This window comes from Macaca mulatta, chromosome 1, assembly GCF_049350105.2.
Source record: "Macaca mulatta isolate MMU2019108-1 chromosome 1, T2T-MMU8v2.0, whole genome shotgun sequence".
Taxonomy (NCBI): Eukaryota; Metazoa; Chordata; class Mammalia; order Primates; family Cercopithecidae; genus Macaca; species Macaca mulatta.
Window position 1 is genome coordinate 158,852,787 of NC_133406.1, and position 23,560 is coordinate 158,876,346.

A 23,560-nucleotide genomic window follows, 5' to 3' on the forward strand; every position below is an offset into this window, starting at 1 on the left:
GATATTCAATCACAAAAATTCAAATGCTCTTTTCATTAAGCCTCTGGTGTCTTTTTCCATAGCTAAACCAAGATAATTGTTTTGGGGCTAATTTCTGAGGCTGTTTAATAACATCTCCTGCTAGACTTCTCATGTAAACTCAGCAAGAGGAAACATCCAGAGTAATAGAAAAATATTCTGCTCATTTTGTAGCTCAAATTCATACTTTTCTTTACAAAAGAGATCCTGCTGTTTGAGTTTGGCAACTGCCATACCAACTGCATTGGGGAAGATTGGATTATAAGGCAAAGCTGACTATGCAGTAAAGTCTCCACTCTCCAGGAGGATTTTTGTGTAAATTCCATTACAATTCATAATTTTATAGATAACGAAAAGGATACAAAACACTTTAAGGTTTCCAAGTCAGCAAAATAATGAACAGGACAGTCCACAAACCACTTTACTACATTTTTGACATTTGGTCACTCATATAAATGGGGTTTGTATCTGTTCTTCTTTCACAGAGGATTTTTTTTTTTAATGCTACATTCTATCAACTCATAGCTCTACAGGTTATTGCTAATGTGTGAACATGAACTACAAAAAATTCATCATACTTTTAATTTCAGTAAATGGCAGATTTTGCATTATGTTTCCTTAAGAAAATATGGACAATCTTTTCTCCCAAAATGTGGTGACTCACGCCTGTAATCCCAGTACTTTGGGAGCCCAAGGCAGGCAGATCATGAGGTCAAGAGATCGAGACCATCCCGGCCAACATGGTGAAACTCCGTCTCTACTGCAAATACAAAAATTAGCTGGGCATGGTGGCGTATGCCTGTAGTCCCAGCTACTCGGGAGGCTGAGGCAGGAGAATCACTTGAACCCAGGAGGCGGAGGTTGGAGTGAGCCGAGATCACACCACTGCTACTCTGACCTTGCCACAGAGCAAGACACACGTACCTTATAGACTAATGGCAGTGCCAGAGAGGTATGCTTTTATAATTAACCAACCACAAAATTAAAACTATGTAGATTGATCTATAATTATTCTTTTATGTAATTTGTGATGACATGTAAGGGTAAAAGTATGTTTTCAAAAGACTAGCCTCAGAGACAATATGTTTTTGGGTTTCCAAATGGCTCTTTCTTAGCAATAGTCAATGACTATAACAGAAACAGTCAAAAAAATATTCTGTAGCACAATGTACAAAATGTATTATTTTCCTTCTGCTATTGTCATTTTAGTTCCATATATTGTCTTGTGCTGGAAGGTGAAATTCCCATTAGTGTCAATGGAGAATCCAGGCATGGAGTAAAGGAAACCCAAGACTTTGGCAACAGTGACACAATTCTCCAAGTGAAGCAAGAATGTGAACAAAGTATGCATTTGAAATATAAAATATTCTGGTGATCCATTATCCCATTAGCGGAGTTGAAGTTTTCAGGGATGTATGCTCATCTTTATTCTGGGATGACTAACACACATGTAATATTCCCTTTGGTATATTTAATAACTTCAGTCAAAATAGGAAGCCTATTGACATTTCACTTCATTGCCAAATCAAACAAGATTAGTCATATGAACTGTGCCTCACTGATAGATGAATTTTGATGGTGAAAAGTCAAAACATCATGCATGGCCTTTGACTTGTAGTTGGCCTTTTGGGAGCCATGCTGTACCTCTTTCCAAAGGAGAGAAGCCCAGACTGGGTTCCTGTGGACTTAACCAAAGAATCATATATAACTGGCTCATGACTTTTACACTCTAGAATGCTTCTTTCTCAGGGAGTTCTCAAGTGCATTAAAATGTTCCAGAAGCAGACATTCCCAAGCATTGGCTTTGGGAAGTCCTGATAATTTAGAGAAACAGCCAGAAGAGAAAATGGAGACAACATGACCAACCCATGCTAAATAGAGGCAAAAGGCTCATGTATGCTAATAACAAGATTTCATCCTTAATGCAGGATTTTAGTGATTGCTTTACATGCAGTATCCCATATAAGCCTCATGACAATCCTACGAAGTAAGTCTGTTATTATTCCCATTTTTTGATGAGAAGACTGAGGATCAAAAACTAAATAACACTTTATTATTTTGAAGATCAAATGCTGTATAGTGGAGTTGCATTTGAGCCCATGTCCAGATTTCTTAACCACTTTAAATATTACTTTAATCCTCCTTATTACCGCAAAACACACACACACACACACACACACACACACACACACACACACAATGTAATTTACCTTCTGTACGTACTTTTCAGAATATGTAATGATTTTTGTGGTTTTACCCTTTTATGCTTCTTTTGATGGTTTTAAACCTGGATTAATCCAGTTCTTAGATACTGATTTTGTTGTTGATGGTGGTGGTGGTGTATAGCTCTTTTATATGACCCTGACAAATCACAGGTAGTTGCACTGCTTTAATTTCCTTTTAAGAGATTTTTCTCTGAAAGTGCCAGCCACACAGGGAGGAGAAGGTACAGATTACCCTGTTTGTTTTTGGTCTATAAGGTTATGACAGTAATACAATGTAATTTCTGAGAATAAAATTAAATTTTTAATGACAATAGCAATACCCAGTGAATGAACACAAACTCGTGCAGGCCCTGTACTAAATGCTTTGGGTATAAGAACTCATTCAGTACTCAGAATAACACCGGGAAATAAGTATTATTGTCACCATTTTACAGATAACAAAATAGAGCTCGAATAATCTAAGAAAGCTGCTTAAGGTCATGCAAAGTCTATAGCAGAACTGATCAAGCACACATCTCTCTGCCTGCAGGGACTTTGCTTTTTCCTTTACCACACTGCCTGCCATATCCAGAAATATGAACTGTTCAAGCTACTTTCTTTAAGGCTAGAAATAAACTTTTAAGATCTGACAGACTGTGTTAGAGACCAAGTGAAGGTCATTAGTATAAAAATATAATAGTAAAATGCTTCTCTTTCTTCTCTTTCTATCACTTGAGTCTTTCTTCTCTCTGCCCTTGCCCCATTTTCATATGAAATGATATCATATATTTCAGTACCTTGAGCAATTACGATGCTGTGGGGCTTTGAAGAGGCAAACTATCCCTAACTTTAGCATTGCTAAGCTTAAAGGTGCCTGTGGGAACAGAACATCTTGCCTTTCTTGATCTGGTTGGCCTCAAAACCTCAGCTATTAATTATAATCCAGGTACTGTACAGGGGACCTAAGAACTCGACTTCCTTTGACTTCTGTTCCTCATTAGGTTTTGTGACCTTGGTCTCATGAAGAGACAATGGAAAAAAAGCAGGGGGATAAGAGATATTTCCCCCTCAGCACTTGGCCATTTGACATGTATGCAGAGCTATATTTGTCTCTGTCTCATCCTTTTGAAGGTAAGCTTGTGGGGAGTACGAGGCATGTCATGTCGCATTAAGTGCTCAGCACACTCTTACTCCATGCTTAACATAATAACTCTCATATTCATTCATGAGAAAAGTCTCCTTTTCTTATATCCAGCCAACTGAAAAGATTCATAGGGATGATTTGAAAAGGTTGAAAGGCAACTTGAAGCACAAGAATTTACAAGATGCATATACACACTAACAGAAAAATCTCACAGTGGTAAATTATATTACTTGAGCTGGTGCTTTTTCTCCTGTGTAGACCTAATGTCTGCATAAAATGTTTGTTCAAAGCTAGTACATATTGTATTACTCAAGAATATATATATGTCTCTATAGAATTAAAAAAAGGAAAAAAGAAAAACCCATCTGTTTGTGAATAAATGTGGCTTTTTCTTCTGTACATTTGAGTGCCCTGTTTGGTTGAAAGCTTATAGTACTTATTTTACCAAAAAACAAAATTTTTTTTTTTACTAAATTAGCTTCCTCTAGAAAATAAATCTGGATATGATCAGGAGCAGCCAAAGCAAGAAGCAGTACAATCCAAAAATAATGTCACAAACAGCTTAAGTCACTTAACTTTATGTAAATCTACTGAGGAGTAAAAAAGAAAAAAAAGAGCAGAAAAAATGTCTGAACAAAGCAGGTTAAAAACTGGGAGGAGAGAACTCTTGCATCAAAGAAAAAGAAACAAAAGAAATTATAAGCTATTCTTCTTTTACTGGAGAGAAATTAAGGACTTACACCTATGATACATTGAGTAGAAGCAACTACAAAAGAAAAAAAAGTGCCCAAACCTGTACTTGAATCAAGGTGGAGTGACTACTTGCCACAATTACATAAAACTGTCTCAAGTTATTGTTACAGGATTATTTCTGAAATAGGAAATATTGAAGTATGTAGCACACTTCTCAAAATTCTCTCCCCTCCGTCAGTAAGTTATAATATTTCAGCATATAGTAAGTGCCACATTCATTAATTTCTAAAACTGAATTAGGATTTTCTAAATCTTCTTTATCCCTTTAGAGTTTTGTACCTGACTTCTATTATATTGTGTATAAAAATGTATCAAAATGATGCATGTTTTTTACTCTATAAATTGCTAGGTAAAAATTATTTCTTGAGTATTAAGCATACATATGTGCTTTCTCTCTGCTCTGCCCCATACGATAAAAGGTTGCTTGAGGTGAAATGATTAGTCAATATTTTAAAATAAAGAAATATCTTGATGCATATATTTTTAAGAAGTTTGATACCACTCAGCCTCTATCTTTGCCTAATAGTGAGGTAACTATTCCTTATTTTCTGAGGCAATCTTAATTTATGTCTCTTGCTCTGGCACAATTATTAGTAGTATCTACTTTTACTTTCAAAAGTACCCAAATTTAAATGATAAATTATATAGGTATCTGATATGGTTTGGCTGTGTTTCCACCCAAATCTCATCCCTTGAATTGTGGCTCCCATAATCCCCACGTGTCGTGGGAGGGTCCTGGTGGGAGGTAATGGAATCATTGGAAGAGGATTTTCCCATGCTGTTCTTGTGATAGTGAATAAGACTCATGAGATCTGATGGTTTTATAAAGGGCAGTTTCCCTGCACACGCCTTCTTGCCTGCTGCCCTGTAAGACATGCTTTTTCTCCTCCTCCACTTTCCGCCATGTGATTGTGAGGCCTCCCCAGCCATGTGGAACTGTGAGACCATTAAACTTCTTTTTCTTTATAAATTACCCAGTCTCTGCTATGTCTTTATTAGCAGCGTGAGAACAGACTAATACAGTATCTCTATCTAATATCAAGGCAGCATGGCATGGAATGATCTAGGGCTTTTGAGACAGGCACCTCCGAGTCTTTGCGTATTTCCATCATTTACTTACTGTATAAACTTGGGCGATTACTTATCCACTCTGAGACCAATTTTTTGTCAGCAGCATATGGATAATAATAGCTCACAGACTTGTTGAGATAACACAAATGCATAGTATTATGTCTGGGTACATACACAAATGGGGACAATAAGATCAACTTACAAGATCGTTGTGCAGTTTACTTAAGATGATGAATTTATGCATAGTGCTCAGCACATGGTAGATACTCAGAAAATATCATTTTCATCATACTCATTCTCATCATCATCACTATCATTGACCATTAGTGGCTGTTTGTAAATATTAGAGTTAATCGTTTCTTCCCTTCTAACCTTACCTCTTCTGGTACATGCTGATGTCACATCTGTGAAACATGCTTAGAAATGTGTGTTATACCCACAACAATCAGGAAATAGGAGCACTTTTAGACTGCTTTGCACACTAACTGAACAGCATTTGGTCTAGTTACTGGGCAAAACACATTGGTTTGTCTGACATAAAAATGCATGTCTCAGGATGTGTCTCAAAAGTTCCATCAATGTAGAGGACTATGAACTCTGACTCTTGGATGCTCTAGGAAGATCCTAGGTCCTTCCCTCTCAAGATGGAATGCCTTGGAAGTCTCCATCTTCAAATAATTTTCATTCCATTTCATTATATATCTGGGTTTTTTTAATTTAAAAAAATAATTATAAGAATCCACTATCAGGCTGGGCATGGTGACTCATGCCTGTAATCCCAGCACTTTGGGAGGCCAAGGTGGGTGGATCACCTGAGGTCAGGAGTTTGAGACCAGCCTGGCCAACATGGTGAAATGCCATCTCTACTAAAAATACAAAAAATTAGCCGGAGTGGTGGTGCATCCCTGTAGTCCAGCTACACAGGAGGCTGAGGCAGGAGAATCACTTGAACCCGGGAGGCAGAGGCTGCAGTGAGCTGAGATCATGCCAGTGCACTCCAGCCTGGGCAGCAGAGCGAAACTCTGTCTCAAAAAAAAAAAAAAAAAAAAAAAGCCACTATCCAGGTAAATTGGTGCTCCAGCATGATAAGCAGTGTGTTTTCTGGGGCTTATCTTACACTTGATACAACTCTGCCTGTTCCCAGTTATATATATCCCAGTTTGAGAAAGAACAGTGATTTCCCAGTTAGACACAGCTGGCTTAGAGGCCAGTTCTGTATACTATGTGCTTTTGTAACCTTTGGCGTATTACTTAATGTCTCTGATCCTCAGTCTCTTGGTCTTAAATATAGGGATATTGTGATACCTATTGAATTATTTGATAATTAAATATAATCATATCTGTAAGGTCACCAAGTCATATTTTAGGAATTCAATCCATGTCAGTAATTTCACCTTTTTTCAGTGTTAGTTAAAATAGTTCAATGACATCTTGTCAGGTCACATTGATGAAGACCGATTTGAATTCATTTCTTTTGGGACACAGAGCCCAAAAGTACTTGAAAGATGACATCTGGCTTACCACATAAAAATGTCTATGCAATACAACATGGAATCTCATGCAGCTCTCCAGGTCCTTCCTTCCAAATTCCCATAGCAACTCAACCTTGAATGGTAATTGTTTATTAATGGCTTTACTTGATTGGGCATACTTTTTTTTTGTATCCAATTGCCATATAGAAACCATATGGTTGAGATGTCTTTAGACTTTAGAAAGCATTGGTAAAATGAAAACAGAAATCATATTCCCAGGCACAGGATTCGATTAGCCAAAGACTTCCTTCTTTACTTGGCTGACACTTGGGTGTTCTTCAGTATCACACTCATATGTATTCTCCTTTAGAAAGTGCTCTGAAAATATTTTTTTGCTTTCCTCTATCACTGTACTTATTACAAATCACTGAAAATTCATGTTCATTAATCTATCTTCTCCCTTAACCTTTGAATCTCTAGAGTAGGTTCCCAAAGTGAAGTCAGCAGATCCTCTGGGGTCCCTGGACACTTTCAGGGGGATTTATAAAGTCAAATCTATTTTCAATATCATACTAAGACATTATTTGCCTTTTTCACTCTGTTGACATTTGCAATGATGATAGAAAAAAACTGCTAACATCTTAGCATAAATTAAAACTGTGGCACCAAACCATATGTAGCACTATAGTCATATAGCCACCTCACACTTGCAATAAAACAAAAACAAAAACAATACAAAACAAACAACAAACAAAAAATACCAATTTTAATTAAGGATGTCTTTTTAAAAACAATGAAATCATTGTTAATTTTATGAAATCTAAATCTCTGAATATGCATCTTTAATATTCTATATGACAAAATGGATGCATGCAAAAAGCACTTTCACTGACTACCAAAGTCTGACTGTCTTGAGGAAAAGCACTTATGTGATAAATGTTTGAGTTATAACCTGACATAGCTGCTCTCTTCATGAAATACCATTTTTACTTTAAAAAGCAACTGACAGACTAACGATGGTTATTCAGATTTAGGTGTTGTGCAGATATTTTTTAAACAATGAATGAAAGCAAGCCAAATCACTTCAAGGAAAATAATCAATAGTACTTATTGCCAATGATAAAATCCAAACGTGCAGACAAGAATTGTAACCTGAAGAACAATTTGTACCTGTAACTGTGAACTTTACAGCTTCCTAATATGTAAAGACTTTTCTGATAAGCTTTGTGTTGATATTAACAGTGGTGATTCCTTTAAAATGTTTTATGAAATATGCTGACATATGAGAAATCTACATAACTCAGTGAAACAATACTTTCCAAATGACCAATGCATGATGTTGCAAAATCATGCATGTAGTATATTGGTTAAAAATCTATTCAAAATGTAAGATTAACCAATGTGTTTTAATGCAGCAGATTTTTAAATGTTCATTGATATGGTTTCAGATTCCACCTCGCAACTAACCTTTAATAAACTATTTGTCAAAGTTTTATTCAGTATCAAAGAAGAATAGCACATTTATCTGAGAAGGCTATTAAAATATTCTTCCTTTTTTGCATGTAATATCTGTGCAAGGCTGATTTTCTTCATAAATATTGAGTTAACAATTAAATATTTTAAAATTTCTCATTTTAATTTCTAATGTGGTAAATATTGAGAGATGTAACTCACAAAAAATAAAAGTTCTTGATTTTTTTTTTTTTAATTTTTTGAGCAGTGTCTCTCTGTCACCCAGGCTGGAGTGCAGTGGCATGATCTCAGCTCACTACAACCTCCACCTTCCAGATTCAAGTGATTCTCATAGCCCAACCTCCTGAGTAGCTGGGACTACAGGTGTGCGCCACTACACCTGGCAAATTTTTTCTATTTTTAGTAGCAATGAGGTTTCGCCATGTTGGCCAGGCTGATCTCAAACTCCTGGCCTCAAGTGATCTGCCCGCCTCCCAAAGTGCTGGGATTATAGGCATGAGCCACCGCGACTGACAAGAGTTATTGGAATCCTCAATAATTTTTGAGAGTAGAAATGGGTTCTTAGCTCAAAAAGTTTGAGAACCACTGCTCTAGGAAGCAGCACTGTTCATCCTTCTATCCAGAGTACCTGAGACTCGTGAGGTGCTTCATATGGGTTTATTTAACAGATGGATGAGTGATGAGTAAGTGAATATTGCCTATAATGCCAGAAGAATCTGACACGTTAGAAAATATCTTGATATGCAATATGTGATGAACAATTAAATTGCAATTTAATATTTCCCCCTAGCTTTGTTTCTTGCCTCATAATGCCTATCTCCAAAACAGATAAGGAGACAGGCCACAGGTGATTAGTTGTTCAGCCATAATTAATCAACTAATTAAATCAAGTTGAAGTGGTGAGGGGGTCGGGAACCAGTTATTTCTCTGTAAGTCCCTTCTCTGATAGCCAAACAATTGACTTTACTTCTTTCATTATCAATGTATACATTTTACAATAATTTGTTAGGAATAGGATAGTTTTTAACAAGTTTTGAAAATTTTTTTAAAGCTTGGTTGACCATTTTTTAATATTGTTTTATAATGATATTTTAAGGCATATTTAACCCCCCTCAAAATTTCAAATGCCTCTTAATGGTATGCAGAAGACAGACTGATGGGCAGAAAAACTGGGAACTGAGGAGACAGTGAGTAGGGAAATCATGTGTCAGCTAGATCAACCCATAGCCTAAGGACTCACAGAAACAAGAATAAAGTTTAAATTTAAAAAAAAAAAAAAAACTCCAAACACTAAGGTTTTTTGTTTTGTTTTGTTTTTTGTGTTTACTTTTTATACTATTCTGCTTCCTTCAAGCCAAAGTCATCTCTCTTAAAAGATAAAATATCTTCTTGATAACTCTGTACATGGGAAACAGCAGAATCAATTTGGAATCCATAGTACATTTTTTTAATCTCACTGAATAGAGGAGATAGTCTCTTGCAGGAAAGGAGCACCATTGAGTTGGCTGATATAGTTAACATACTATACCCAAGAGCTAAAGCTCTCTAAATTATTCCATAAAGCCTATTTTATCCATTGTAAAATGGATCTTGTCTCCCATTAGGTTGGTGCAAATGTAATTGCTGCTTTTGCAGTACTTTTAATGGCAAATACCACAATTACTTTTATATTACCCTAATGACTTCACTGAAATGAGGATAACTTGTTCAATCAATAGTATATCATAGTTTCATTGGCAGAGTTTTAGTTTTTCTTTTTAGAATATAAAGTAAGGGTACATCTTACCATTGATAGCATCTTAGATTCAATGAAATATAGTAACCCAGAAAGAAAATGTTTGATTCTATAATTATGGTGAGACCATATTCAGAAGAGTGGTCTCTAATACCTTGTCTGTTTTCCTTTCCTGTCCCCTTGGAAAATAATGGACCCATCTAATGAGCAAGTAAGTTGATGTGTTTCAAGGCAAGGTAAGCAAGTTTGAATGGCACTATTTGATCGCTAAGAACTTTAGAGTTTGGTAGAAAGCTTATACAAGCCCAAAGCAAAACATAAAGAAAGAAAACTGTTTAGCTGAAGTATATAAATAAAATGTGATCACATAACAGAGATTTCTATAGAAGGAGTCCATCCTAATGTTTATGCTTCAAAATATTAAACATTTCCTCAGCTTACAATTTAGAATATATATATCTATAGATGTATGTAAATTTTAATGCAAAAAATAGTATATGTAATTACCCTTTGCATTACCCTTCTCTTCTGAAGTGCCAAGGAAAATAAATGTGTGCAAAAACATTTATGCCTACATCATTATCTGTGCATTGGCTAAACAATCAAAAGTACTTCTGCAGATGCATGTATGAAAATTAAGAGCATTCCCACTTCCTCATTCAGTCAAGACAGTCATGCTGTTCTGGCAACAGATACGCATAATGGAAACAATATTGCTTTAAATAATCAAAATATACAAAGGCACATTTTTCTGAGTGATTGGAAATAACCCTGACAAATGCTTGCATTTGGTAAATTATGAGCTAGCCAAGTTATGTTTGCATAAATATAATGAAAAGCATTTTTAAAAAATTTAGTAAGCATATAAAGCAAGGCATTCTCTTGGTAATGATTTCTTTGATGGATAAACCAGCAACCATGCAGGGCAAGTTTATGAAGGTGCCTCCTTGAGTGCTTCAGAGCGTGTGTGTATGTGTGTGTGTGTTTGTGTATATGTACACAAACATATACACAAAAATTAAAAGTTTGCAAAAATTATGTAAGTGGCAGAGATATTCTTACAACTAAAAAGAAATAGAGAACAAGCGTAGGTATTTAAAATAGCTACTTATATTTGAAAAGAAGAACACAAGCTAAGTGCAATTGAATGCTTTGTTCATGTGGCACATGGATAATTCATATTCCCCATACATAACTCTTGGATAACACAGAGATTACCTATTAGGTAAAAACATAATTATATTCTCTTCCAGCAAGCTAGATACCACACCTCAGCTGCACAGTTAAACAGGTATCTGTATGTAGTTGAAGAGGGTTTGTGGGTGGCTAATAAAAAAAGTATTCGAATAGGGCAAAAATAATATTCTACTCACAGGTAATATGGTGCTATTTGTTATCAGATTGCTTGGGGTAGACCTGAGCACTGAGCATCCACCATGGGGATGCAACAACAACAACAACGACATACATTCAAGCAAAAGCCAAGGAAAGATGCACATTCATTTAGGATTGTCCAGATTATCATGGTTTTTAAACTGAGTATAATAAGGTCAGGAGACTGACCACTGAATTAGGTACATAGATAGCAAAGCTATTGTGAGAATTCTATAGCCTTTAAAAATTACCAGGAGCCAAGGAACATACTTTCACTGAAAGGATTATCATCAAGGTCTTTTCCTATGGGCAGGCCATACTAAACAAGAAATTTGTACATTCTCCTATGAGGATAGACTGTATTCAAAAAGATAAAATAGACCATGAACAGTGGGTGGAGTGGAGATGACATTCTTAGGGGAAAATTCCTTTAATTCCTAAGCATGAATTGTAGGAAGAGCCTAATTGTGGATTTATGGCCTTAGTCATCCTTTTTTTCCCCCCAGATAATTGTACACTGTATTTATTTTTCTAATAATTAACCTTAGTCATCAAGTCTTTCCCCATTAACCACCACCCACCTTCACTTGAGGATGGGAAGTAACAGCTTGAGAGAAACCAGGATTACAACAGGCCTCTGGTTGGGTAAAATGGTGCAGCAGACCAAGTTAAATTGGTACTACTTCCCTTACCCTTTGAGGTAGTCCCTACTTCTTATCTTCTGTTCCTCCAATTTAGGGCTAAACCCCTGGAAAGCTTAATGCTTTGCTTTTGTTTCAATATTAAAATACATTAGAACCATTTGGTACGTCCTTATCACCCAGCTTATGACTTCTCTTCCTATAAAAAGAAATCTCTTCATGAAATTTCTCTCCTGAAAGTCATCCATGACTAAGTCATTGTGACATCTAATATTCTCATATTCCATCTTCCTTGTCTGTGTCTCCTCCTTGTTACCTGATCAGGCCTTGCTTCCAGAAACTCTCCACCCTTTCTTCCTTTCTTGGGACATTCTCAGTTTTCTTTTTAACTGTGTGACTGCAACTTCTGTCTCTTTCCTCTTTGCATTCTATGTGTATGTGATCTAAAAGTTTGTTCCGTAGCCCTTTTCTCACCTGTTCTCTCTTTCGTTGACAATCTCACCTATCCTTTGGGTCTTGTCTGCAGAGGATGCCCACAGCTCTGCTGTTAGCCCTGAGTCTCCTCAGTGCTAAATACAGGTTTCTACCTGCACTCTGCTCTTCTCTGGAAAGACAAGCTCTGGCACCTAAAACACTCATTATGTCCAAATTAGATTCGTTATCTTCCCTCTCACACTTACATCTCCTCCTGTGTTTCCTATTTTTTCAAAAATGTCATCACCAAGGTTTGAAACCTTAAAGTCAAGTATGACAGCTTTCCTGTCTCTCTCTGCAATAATATGCAAAACTCTGTCAATTTCTCCTCTAAGGTATCTCCACCATTTATATCCTCTTTTCCATCCCTTTTAAAAAACATTTTAAAAATTTTTTAATTTTTATTTATTTTTTTTTTATTTTTGAGACGGAGTCTTCTACTGTCACTAGGCTGGAGTGCAGTGACGTTATCTCCGCTCACTGCAATCTCCACCTCCCTGGTTCAAGTGATTCTCCTGCCTCAGCCTCCCAAGTAGCTGGGACTACAGGCGTGCACCACTACACCCAGCTAATTTTTGTATTTTTAGTAGAGACTACATTGGCCAGGATGGTCTCGATCTCTTGACCTCGTGATCTGCCCACCTCAGCCTCCCAAAGTGCTGGGATTACAGGCGTGAGCCACCATGCCCAGCCCTAAAATTTTTATTTTTAAAGACAGGGTCTTGCTCTGTCTCTTAGGCTGGAGTGCATATAGCTCACATGATCACAGCTCACTGAAATCGCAAACTCCTGGGCTCAAGCGATCCTCCTGCTTCAGCCTCCTGAATATCTGAGACTACCACCATGCTTATATAACCTTTTAAATTTTTTATAGAGATGGAATCTTGCTGTTGCCTAGGCCGGTCTCAAACTCCTGGCCTCAAGTGATCCTCCCATCTCAGCCTCCCAAAGTGCTGGGATTATAGGTGTGAGCCATGACGCCCAGCCCATCACCTCTTTTCTATAGGCTGACTTCCTGCTGTTCTTTCACAGGCTGACCTGGCTACAGGAATTTAGCCATTTAAGAGCTGCTCCTAGCCTGACACGGTGGCTCATGCCTGTAATCTCAGCACTTTGGGAAGCAGAGGCGGGCAGATCACCTGAGGTCAGGGGTTTGAGACCAGCCTGGCCAATGTGGTGAAACCCTGTCTCCACTAAAAACACAAAAATTAGTCTGGCATGGTGATGCACACCTGTAGGCTTTTCTGCATCCAAATAACATTATACATTGCAGTGAGAAAAATAATACACAGGGTTGCGCGTGGTGGCTCACGCCTGTAATCCCAGCACCTTGGGAGGCTGAGGCGGGTGGATCACAAGGTCAGGAGTTCAAGACCAGCCTGGCCAATACTAAAAATACAAAAATTAGCTGGGTGTGGTGGCGGGTGCCTGTAATCCCAGCTACTCGGGAGGCTGAGGCAGAGAATTGCTTGAACTTGAGAGGCGGAGGTTGCAGTGAGCTGAGATGGCGCCACTGCACTCCAGCCTAGGCGACAGAGCGGGACTCCGTCTCAAAAAATAAATAAATAAATAAAACTAAAAAAAAACAAACACGGTTTTGTTCATATTTATGTGCATTCCCGTATACATGCATTTGCTTCAGACATTTCTTTTGCTAGTATTTTTCTTTTTCTGCAGAAGTGTCTTTTGCTGTCATCATCCTCTTTTCCTCTCTTCAGTGCCTCTATGTCATCCAGCATTTGAGTTTAACAGTTTTGTCTTTCCATTAGATGATGAATTCCTTAAGTAAAAGGCCTAACATGTTTATCTTCAAATCCCCCACATACACTCCAGTGCCTGATATAAAGTAGCTCCTCAAGAAATCCTTGGTTTTGAATTAAGGTGAGTTTCATTCCTTTGTTTAAAAATCTTCAACATTCTCTATTTCCTATATGTTACAAACTCTTTTACCTGGTCAACAGGACCCTTAGACTTGGGATCTGGGAAAGGTGGGGAAGAGGAAAGCAGAGAAAGAGGACCAAAGAAGTAGGAAATTGGAAGCAGCAGCAAATGGCAGGCTGGACGTATTCTGAGACCATATTTGTCTTGTTCCTTTTCCTACTGATTACTATCTGGTCCTTGAGGGCCCAGACATCCACATACCACTATCACCAATCTCTCCAGGAATCTCAATGCTCAGCGCCCCTGTTAGACCATACCCAGGCCCGCCACTCCCAGCGGATGCCCTGGGTCCACTGGCAGCCACTTAGTGACTGATATGCTATGCTCTGTCTTGAGGCAGGAAAACCAGACTAGCCAGTTAAGCCTAAGAATGCACCTATCCTAAATGTTAATGGTAATTCCAGACCCATTAAGCAGACAATCAGACCTTTGGGGCCTTCCTTTTTTGCCAAGCAATGCATAGGTATTAGATTTAACTGCCTTTTAGGAGATAGCTGCCCTGAATTTGGTGTTTCACCTAGGTGGTATGAGCCAACAGGAATCTGGGTTGTGTAAGAGGGGGAAGTATGATGATGAAGGGAGGCCTAAGCATCCCCATACAGGCTTGTCTCACATAGTTAAATAAATAAATTTACTGTTACCAGCAAGACCAAAGATAAGCAGGGGAAGGGGTAGCTCCAGAGAGATGATGGGTTTTTCCTTAAAGACTAAGCTCTTTTGTGGCTTACTGGCCTCCTGTATTTCATATGCAGATATCTGCCCCACACTTCCTTCCTTAATGTAGAATACAAGAGCACTAAACTAAAAATAAAACAAACAAACAAACATCAAACAAAAAACCCATTACTTTTGGTGTGCTGATACTGGAAAATGTAAACTTAGAGACTGTTAGGTAATCCCAAGTCCAGACTCATTACTCATTTAACCTTGGCACAAGTTAATGTTTAAGTGAAACTTTACAATAACCAGTTTCCATTTCTTCATTCTCCTTACATTTTCTTTTACCCATTTTCATTGTAAATTGTTTTAAATTATTTTGCTCTCCCTTTTCTTCAGCACGAGAATGAAGTTGTTTTTATCTCTATGTCATTTCCACCCTTTCCTATACTTACTTTCCCAGGAGATGATCTCACCAATGTCCACACCGGACCAAAGGCATCTAGCACATACTCTCATAACTTTCCTCGCCTCCACCTCAGATTTCCTGACACCATCCTCTTTTCCTGTCCTTCTCTCTTGGAATAAGATAACAACAACAACAGAAAACAAAACTCTCTAGCTGGCATATAACTACCTGGATTCTCCCCAACTCCTGTTCCATTAATGACATATTTCCCCTAACAACTCGAATTGCCCCTGCTCCACTAATTTCTTCCCTTCTACAAACATCGTCAAATCTCCACTTGCCTAAAACTTTCCTTGCTTGCTTCTTCCGCTTCACTTTCTGGGTACAGATTCCTCACATTTGCTATCTTCAATTATTCTCCCCTTCATTCTTCTCATGTCCTTGAAATATGTCTTCTGTGGAATACATATTGCAGCCCACAAATCTCAGGAAACAGTTCTTGTTGACCTAATCATTGCTGACTCACTGGCTGCTTTCATTCTTTCTGTGGTTCTCACGCTGTATTAATCAGGGCGATTGACCATCCTGAACTACCCCAGTGTGTTGTGCTTCTACACTGGGTTACATGCTTTCTTCATCTCTGTAGCTAGAGTTTTCTCAGGTTTCCTGAAAATTTTCTAGCTCCAGAATAAATTCTCTTCTTTCTTCTTTACAAATATATTATCTTTCTTTCCTATCCCTTAATAGCTTTATTAAATTACTTGCATCATCTGTGAATATGGTTCCTTTCATATATTACCATAACCCCATTAGAATTCATTTCTTATAGGCAAAAACCCCTATGATGTTTTTTAACTCTCCTTGGTAAAGATACCAATAATCCACATAGCAAATATTTTTTAATATTTTGATTCCAGCAAGATGTTATTTTCTTAATTCATACATATTTTGGAAATTTCTTTTTCTTTTTCTTTTTCTTTTGTTTCCTAATCATGTGTGTCTGACCATGACATAGCTATATGGAAAAGTTGTTTGAGCTCAGGGTACTTGCAATTCATAGTTATTCTCTGAAAACCACTGTTCTGAAATTACTGTGTTGTACATCATGAAGATACCCTTGAGTTCTTTCACCATCCTGGATTTTCTTCTTCCTTGTTGCATATTTGTGATATGTAGCATGAGAAGGCTATGACTACTCTGAAAGTGAAGTGGAAGCTTAGGTGGTATGTATGAGTGTTTTTATTGTCACCTTCCATCTTTGTATATGTACATTGGCAGATTTTTTAGAAAGAAGGGGCGATGCTGTCTAGCTGGTGTTCCTCAGCTGGTCATAGTGAAAACACGTAGGTAGATGCCTGCCTACTTTTGGTTAGACCCAATGGTGTAAAGTGCCCTATATCCACCTACATGCATGTTCACCTTTTTTTCCTTGAGAAATGACTATTCTTACAGATATAGGCTTTCAGGGAAAGCTATGACAGCCTTCCTCTTCAATCTATTCCTTTGAAACTTTTGGGCTTGCCTGATTGACTTTTTCACATATCCTTTAAATTTCCATTCAACCCTCAAGGCAGAGGTAGCTTCCTTCATCTTACACAAGAATAGGGTTGAAAGAATATCAGAGAGCAAGTCAGGCTCCCAGAAGGACTATGAAAACTGTATTTATGGAAGGCCATAGATTCAAGTTTCTGTAATGTGGGTTTTCCCCAAGGTAATGACTGCTAAAAGCATGTATTTCCCAGGGAACTGAGTTAGGTTCCTTCCTGAGACAATTCCTGGGAGAAAAGAGATAGCCAATGCAGAGACTGTATCTATCTGGCTTACTATGGTATATCCTCTGCTTTCCAGTGTCTAACAGAAATGGGTGCTGTATAAATATTTGTAGAACTGAAACACATTGAAATGTTGGCAAGAAAACTGACAGCATTGATAGTAGTACCAGATTTGGAGAACTTGGGCAAATCCCTTTTTTTTAAATGCAATTTCCTTAATAAATTGTCAGATGTTCCTGGCATAGTGATTTAGGCAGACTTTTTCCCCTAGGGTGTTGTCAAGGTAGTTGGGCATTTGGTTGAAGCTGATCTCTGAAAAGATTCAGTGGTCAGAATGGAAAATCTCACCACAGGACATTTTAGGATTAGGTACTTTCACAAAGAAATCAGTCCTACTGAAGCTTCTGGACCTAGCCAATGCTGGCTACAAGATACTGGATTTGACAAACAAGTAGGCAATACAGCTGTGTCTCTCTCTTTGTTCATCCATGGGATTTAATCATAAACTTATACTGTTCGAATATAGTTTCACCAATTATGAAATATGATCAGTTTGGACAATTACATGAAATGTCAAATAGAAATATCCCAGACCTGGCATCAATGTTACTGATATCAAATGGTTATAAATCAGTGTTCTAGTAATGTTTAATGTACCCTCAACACTTTTGCAGAAACCCAAAACATTTTATTTTAATCAAAAAGAAAACAAGGTATGTCACCGATGAAAATGACATACATATTTTTGTGCTTATTATTTAAAGAAAGGAGAAACATCTGAAATCTGTTTGCTAACTACAGTATAATACAAATTAGCCTGCAGGCACCGTGTGTGCCGTACCCTGTCTGCTTGCCAGCCCTGCTTAGTCCCAACGTATTAATGAGCAAGTGCAAGTATTTGAACAATCAGCATTTCTGCATTTGCATGCAAACTCTCATGCTGTGTAATTATACACAGAGCTGGCACTCAAATTAATTAAAGCTGATTTTTCTGTGACTGCAAACTGGTCATATCCTCAGCTTTGCCTTCCTATGAAGTCATCATTCTACATTCAACGTGACACTCTGTCCCCGGCATTCTTAGTAATGCTAATGTTCGACAATTGTGAATCCAGCAATATTTTAGAGAGCAGCTGACAATGGCTGGGTGTTCTTATGCTTTTCCTCTCCTATCTTTCCCCCTTCTGGTATAAAGGACAGCTTTTGAACACTTGCTTTATAATTATCTCAAATACTAATGCAAACAAATTACATATATTGTTTCAGTGGGTTCCCTCCCCTCTTTTATGACTCCACCCACTTGATTAGAGCTTACAAACAATTTATCAAACTTTAAAAATTTGTTTATTTGATGCCAAGAAACAATTAGTTGTGATGGTTTTAGTCTTAATTTTGAAAAGGCTTTAACAAATGATGTTTTATTTTAAGAAATAAAGATCTCATAATTCAAAATCAGGGAGATTAGGAAAGAAAGCAGCAGCAATGACTGCTAGATTCGATTAAGACTTTTTGAATCCTCATCAAACATAATGGACTTGAAACGGAGACTATTATTTGCCAGAGAGATCCATAAATGTTAACTTCTAGGACAGAAGGCTTTCCTCAACTCTTTCACAAAAAGCCATCTCCTTTGGTTTCTCTGTTCCTCTGAAGGAACTGTTCCTGTGACAATTCTTTTGAAAAGACATCTTCAGAGCAATTAAGATGTCATTATGATTCTCTTTTCATAAATTTAAATCTCTGAATAAAAGTGGCTACTAAAACATCATCATGTAGGGCCTTGGGAGATGAGCTGCTTTGACATTTTCCTCTGAAATCACCTGTTACCACACAAGCACAGCTCACCGTCTTCCTCATTTCTCTGCATTTCATTAGCCAGAAACTGTACCGACAGTTATTGCAGGGGCTGGCTATCTCTTTTTAGAGCAGGCACCAGACAATTCTATCCCTCAAGTTCAAGATCCTGAAATACACTGGCAAGATTGCCCTAGTAATCTACATTTGAAAGGGAAGATGGAGTAGGAGGAGATTTCTTTATACTCTGACTTTAATGATCAAACAAAGAGATATAATTGCCCTTACCTTATCAGTTGTAATGCTGGATCCACATAGAACACAGTTATCAAGCTCCCTTCAAATTCCAACTGGCAAACAAGTGAGAAAAGAGTATTGAGCCTTTTCCAGAGAGGCTCCTAAGGAAATCACAGTCACAACACTATTAAGATCCCAAGCCTGCCCTTCTGTGTTTCGTCAGGAATTTCCTAAGCAGACAGGTGTCATATTGGCATGAATTTTGTTGCCAGGTACATTTTAAAAGTTGGGCGTGGCTGTGATCAGGTAGCCAGTTCCACCTGTCTCTAAACCCTCATAACCTCCATTGCTTTCAATATTTTGCTCAAGTACCCGGTGACTTCATGATTTACCCACGCACTGGGCCCGACTAACTGAGGTGTGGGAACAGTATCGAGTTCAGCAGCACTGTCATTGTAGTACACAATGCTCATTGCTACTGGCAAATACCTATTTGCTGAATCAGGATTGGGCTGCAGTGAGCAGGACTGGGCTGTTCTACAGCTTTCTGTTTGTTTCCTTTTTAGAATCACCCTCTTCTAAATAAATCTAACCATTTAACAAAAATAGGCTCTTTTTATGTTCCTGTCTTAAAAATATAGCTTTATTTAAACATAGAGAATTACTGTATTTTCACCTTTTCTAAAGCAACTGTTTGCAAAACAAAAGGCAGAGGAGAAAATAAAATCAGAGTTCTCAAACTCTCATGAACAAAATGAACATCGTTGTGTATGTTGTATGTTGCACATTATGCTTTTAAATTTTCTGATAGCGAATCAGATACATCTGTTAGTTATGATCCTTTTACTTTTTCTGAAGAGAAAAGGATAATAGGAAAAGCATTAAGTAAACTTCTTAAGGAAAGGGAATCATTTTTGCTCCCTAAGGAGCAGTAGACAGTTAATTTATTTTATTGTTGTTTGTGGTATTAAAAAAAGTTGGTTGGCTACATATCTCTTTATAGTTATGTATGTAAATGGAATTCAGGTATTGAAGAAGCAAGACAAGATTTTAGAAACATGCCAAAATTATATGTATTATTTGTCATGCAAGTATAACATGATCAAAACAAAGTATAAAAAATATAGGGCTAAATAGATGGAAAGCACATGCATTTGACTTGTAATTTCAACCCATTTTGTCAATGTACTGTACTCTAGAGGTGGGATTTTAATTCTCTCAGACCCTTGATTCCTTAATGACATTTAAATCAAGTAAACTATGCTATTTTTAGATTGATTTGTTCTCAAATATCAAAGTTTCTTCCAATATCTCACCCAAGCAAAAATTTCTTACAAAATATTGCCTTTGCTTCAACTTGCCCATCATCTAGCACAAGATTGACATGTAATGAATTCAATAAATATTTGCTCAGTAAATGTTTACAGGTTCATTTATAACTACATATATGGAAATTATAAATTATATAAATCAACTAACCTGCAAACTCTTGAAGGCTTCTTTCATATATAGGATGTTTACATGGGATGCACATATATGTGAGCAGTAATCATTGGCCAAGTAAATTAAAATTAAATAACTTTGAAGATAATACATTACTACCTCTAAGACAATCTAGTTTCATTTTAAATAGAGATCTTCCTTATTTTTGACCAATACCTTCCTGAATTTTCTGTTCTTTGATATGAACTTTTTCTAAAGCTTCTGAGGATAAATTTGATCCCTATTCCACATGAAAGTTATTCAAGTATTTGAAAAATGGCTATCATTTTTCTCTACATCTCCTCTTTCTTCAGACTGAACATTCCTTTAATCATTATAACATGATACGGCTTTTAAGGCCTATCACCATGTTGGAGAGATTCCAGTTTGTCCATGCCTTTCCTAAATGTGGCAGTCAGAACTGAATGCATTATTTGAAATGTGGTCTAATTATGCAAAATACATGGGTACTGATGCCTGCCTTGTTCTGGACTCTATTTCTAATAATTTAGAATTTTGTGGAGGCAGGAAATGCACTCTGAGGAGGGGTTGGCATCATATTATTCTTAGTGCTCGAATTTTTATAAAACTAAAACATCTCAAAGCATCTAAATCTTTTTCATACCAAATTCTGTTTAATCAAGCCTCTTACAACGTGTTCCATCCATTCTAGAGTTTATCTCTGGTACTGGCTCATTGTTCTAATTATTTGAGATATTTGGATTCCTGATTTTGCTATCCAATGTCTTGGTTACCACATTTCTTTGTGTGTCATTCTTTAAAAGACATCTGAGTGGCTACTATGTGTCAGGCAATGATCATACCAAGGACAAGAAGACAGGTCCCTTTCCTGAAAAAGCACATAGCCTGGCAAGGAGCCTGACAATATCATTATTTCAATATTTTTGTTATTTCATTATTTCAATATTTCATTATTTCAATATTATTTCAACTCTTTCCTTCAAATCATTGGCAAAAAAAAGTGCCAGTGCATGTCTCAGAGACCTCTCTTCAGATTGGCAACAATCAATCAATCCTAGATAATGGGAATAAAACACAACCCCTATCATTTGTATTGAGCACTTATATAATAAGGAGTAAAAAGCACTTTATGTACATTATGTCACAAGAAACACAGTATCCTTATGACATAGATAATTTTTAATCCTTATTATAGTTGAGGGAATTACGGTTCAGGAAGCTTACACAATTTTCACAAATTTACATGGTTGATAAGGTACAGGGCTTCAATTTGAACCCCTAAGGCCGTCTGACTCCAAAGTTCATTCTTAATCACTTTTAAAGAGATAATTCCGCCATTTTGGAAAGTTCCTAACCATATTCTAAAGTATCTCTAACTTATCTTCTAGGAACATATGAGTATTTTGATTAAAATACTTGCAAAAATCCAGTTACATTTTCTTTTGAAGAGGAAACGTAAACTAGTTTACGTGTGGCTGCTTTGTTCTTAGCGACCCCATGCTGATTCTTAATAGTCAGTGCCATTTTTCAAGAGGCTTACTTTTATTTTGATAATTGTCTAAAGTTTGTTAGAGACTGATGTCAAACTCATTGGTTTGTTCTGAAGTTCTGGAGTTCTCAGAATCTTTAATTTCTGGTAAAATCGAGTTAACATCAACTCCTCTCTATTCTTGCCTCTGCCCCATTCTCCATGATATCTCAAACATAATTGTCAGAGTTTCCACAAGCACATCCAAAGTTCTTTCTTTCCTGAAGACACTAGAACTTATTTATGTAGCTATCTGCTTCACCTTCTTGGGGTTCACTTCCTGAGATGGGAGTTTCTAGAAGTAAATAATGACTTCTTCTATATAAAGCTTTACATGGACAACATACTCTAAACATATTTGTTGAAAAAATATCTACATAGCCGAGAGGGGAAAATAAATCCTGCTATGCTGTTTTGTAAAAATGAAACAAGATGACTTTTTGCCTTCTTGGAAGGAGCAACACGTATATCACTTATTAATAGTTCTTTTGTTGAGGAAAATAACTAGATAAATCTAGAGGAGACACTCAAGTTGAGAAAGTCTAGGTCCTTCTGGGTGTGGTCTGGTAAGCAGCACTGGATAGCGAGAGAGCTACATTACTCTATAATAAATTACAAACAATTCGTCAGTCTGCAAAAGAAGACTTGGAAATGGGAAAATGGAAGTGAGGTACTGCCCAAGAACATGGCAGAAAGCCCAGAACACAACAGAGGAATACAGCCAGGGAGGAATTTCAAGCAGCTCACACTGAATTCTTTTTTTTTTTTTTTGAAACAGAGTCTCACTCTGTTGCCCAGGCTGGAGTGTAGTGGCATAATCTCTCCACTCACTGCAACCTCTACCTCCCAGGTTCAAGCAATTCTGCCTCAGCCTCCCAAGTAGCTGGGATTACTGGCACACACCATCACATGCAGCTAATTTTTGCATTTTTAGTACAGATGGGGTTTCACCATGTTGGCCAGGCTGGTCTCTAACTCCTGACCTCAAGTGATCCACCCACCTTGGCCTCCCAAAGTGCTGGGATTATAGGCATGAGCCACCATACCCAGCCTCACACTCAATTCTCAAAACATAGCTGCCTCAGCCCTGTGCTAATACAAGGGATGACACAGAAATAGTAATATAAGGCAAGGTCCTTTCCTTCCAGATGGAAATACAGTTCATGATCCCAATTTAGTAAAATAAAAAATATCTTTAGAAAAGAAAATAGTGTCTATTTGGTAATTTTTACTATTCCAGTTTGAGTGGGTATTAGAAAATAATAAAGTATTATTATTTATTAAAATAAATAAATTTATTTACTAAAAATAATTTTTTATATATTAGTATATTTTATTACATAGAAAAGCCTAAGATTACTTTTGGTAGGTAAGCACAGAATGAAAGGACGGTATGTTA

The 23,560-nt window shown here is 37.1% G+C and overlaps 1 protein-coding gene across 4 annotated transcripts in view; it reads right to left on the reverse strand.

The window, feature by feature from the left end:
• ADGRL2 (adhesion G protein-coupled receptor L2) overlaps nt 1-19,421 on the reverse strand; it is a 293,729-nt gene extending 274,308 nt beyond the window's left edge. Inside the window, exon 1 of one of the 4 annotated variants that reach the window (XM_077988175.1) lies at nt 19,221-19,421. The gene's annotated coding sequence lies outside the window, so the exon portion shown is untranslated. The remainder of the gene's footprint in view (nt 1-19,220) is intronic. The other 3 variants (XM_077988115.1, XM_077988085.1, XM_077988137.1) reach the window with 3 other exon arrangements.
• Between the last annotated feature and the right edge of the window lie 4,139 nt (nt 19,422-23,560).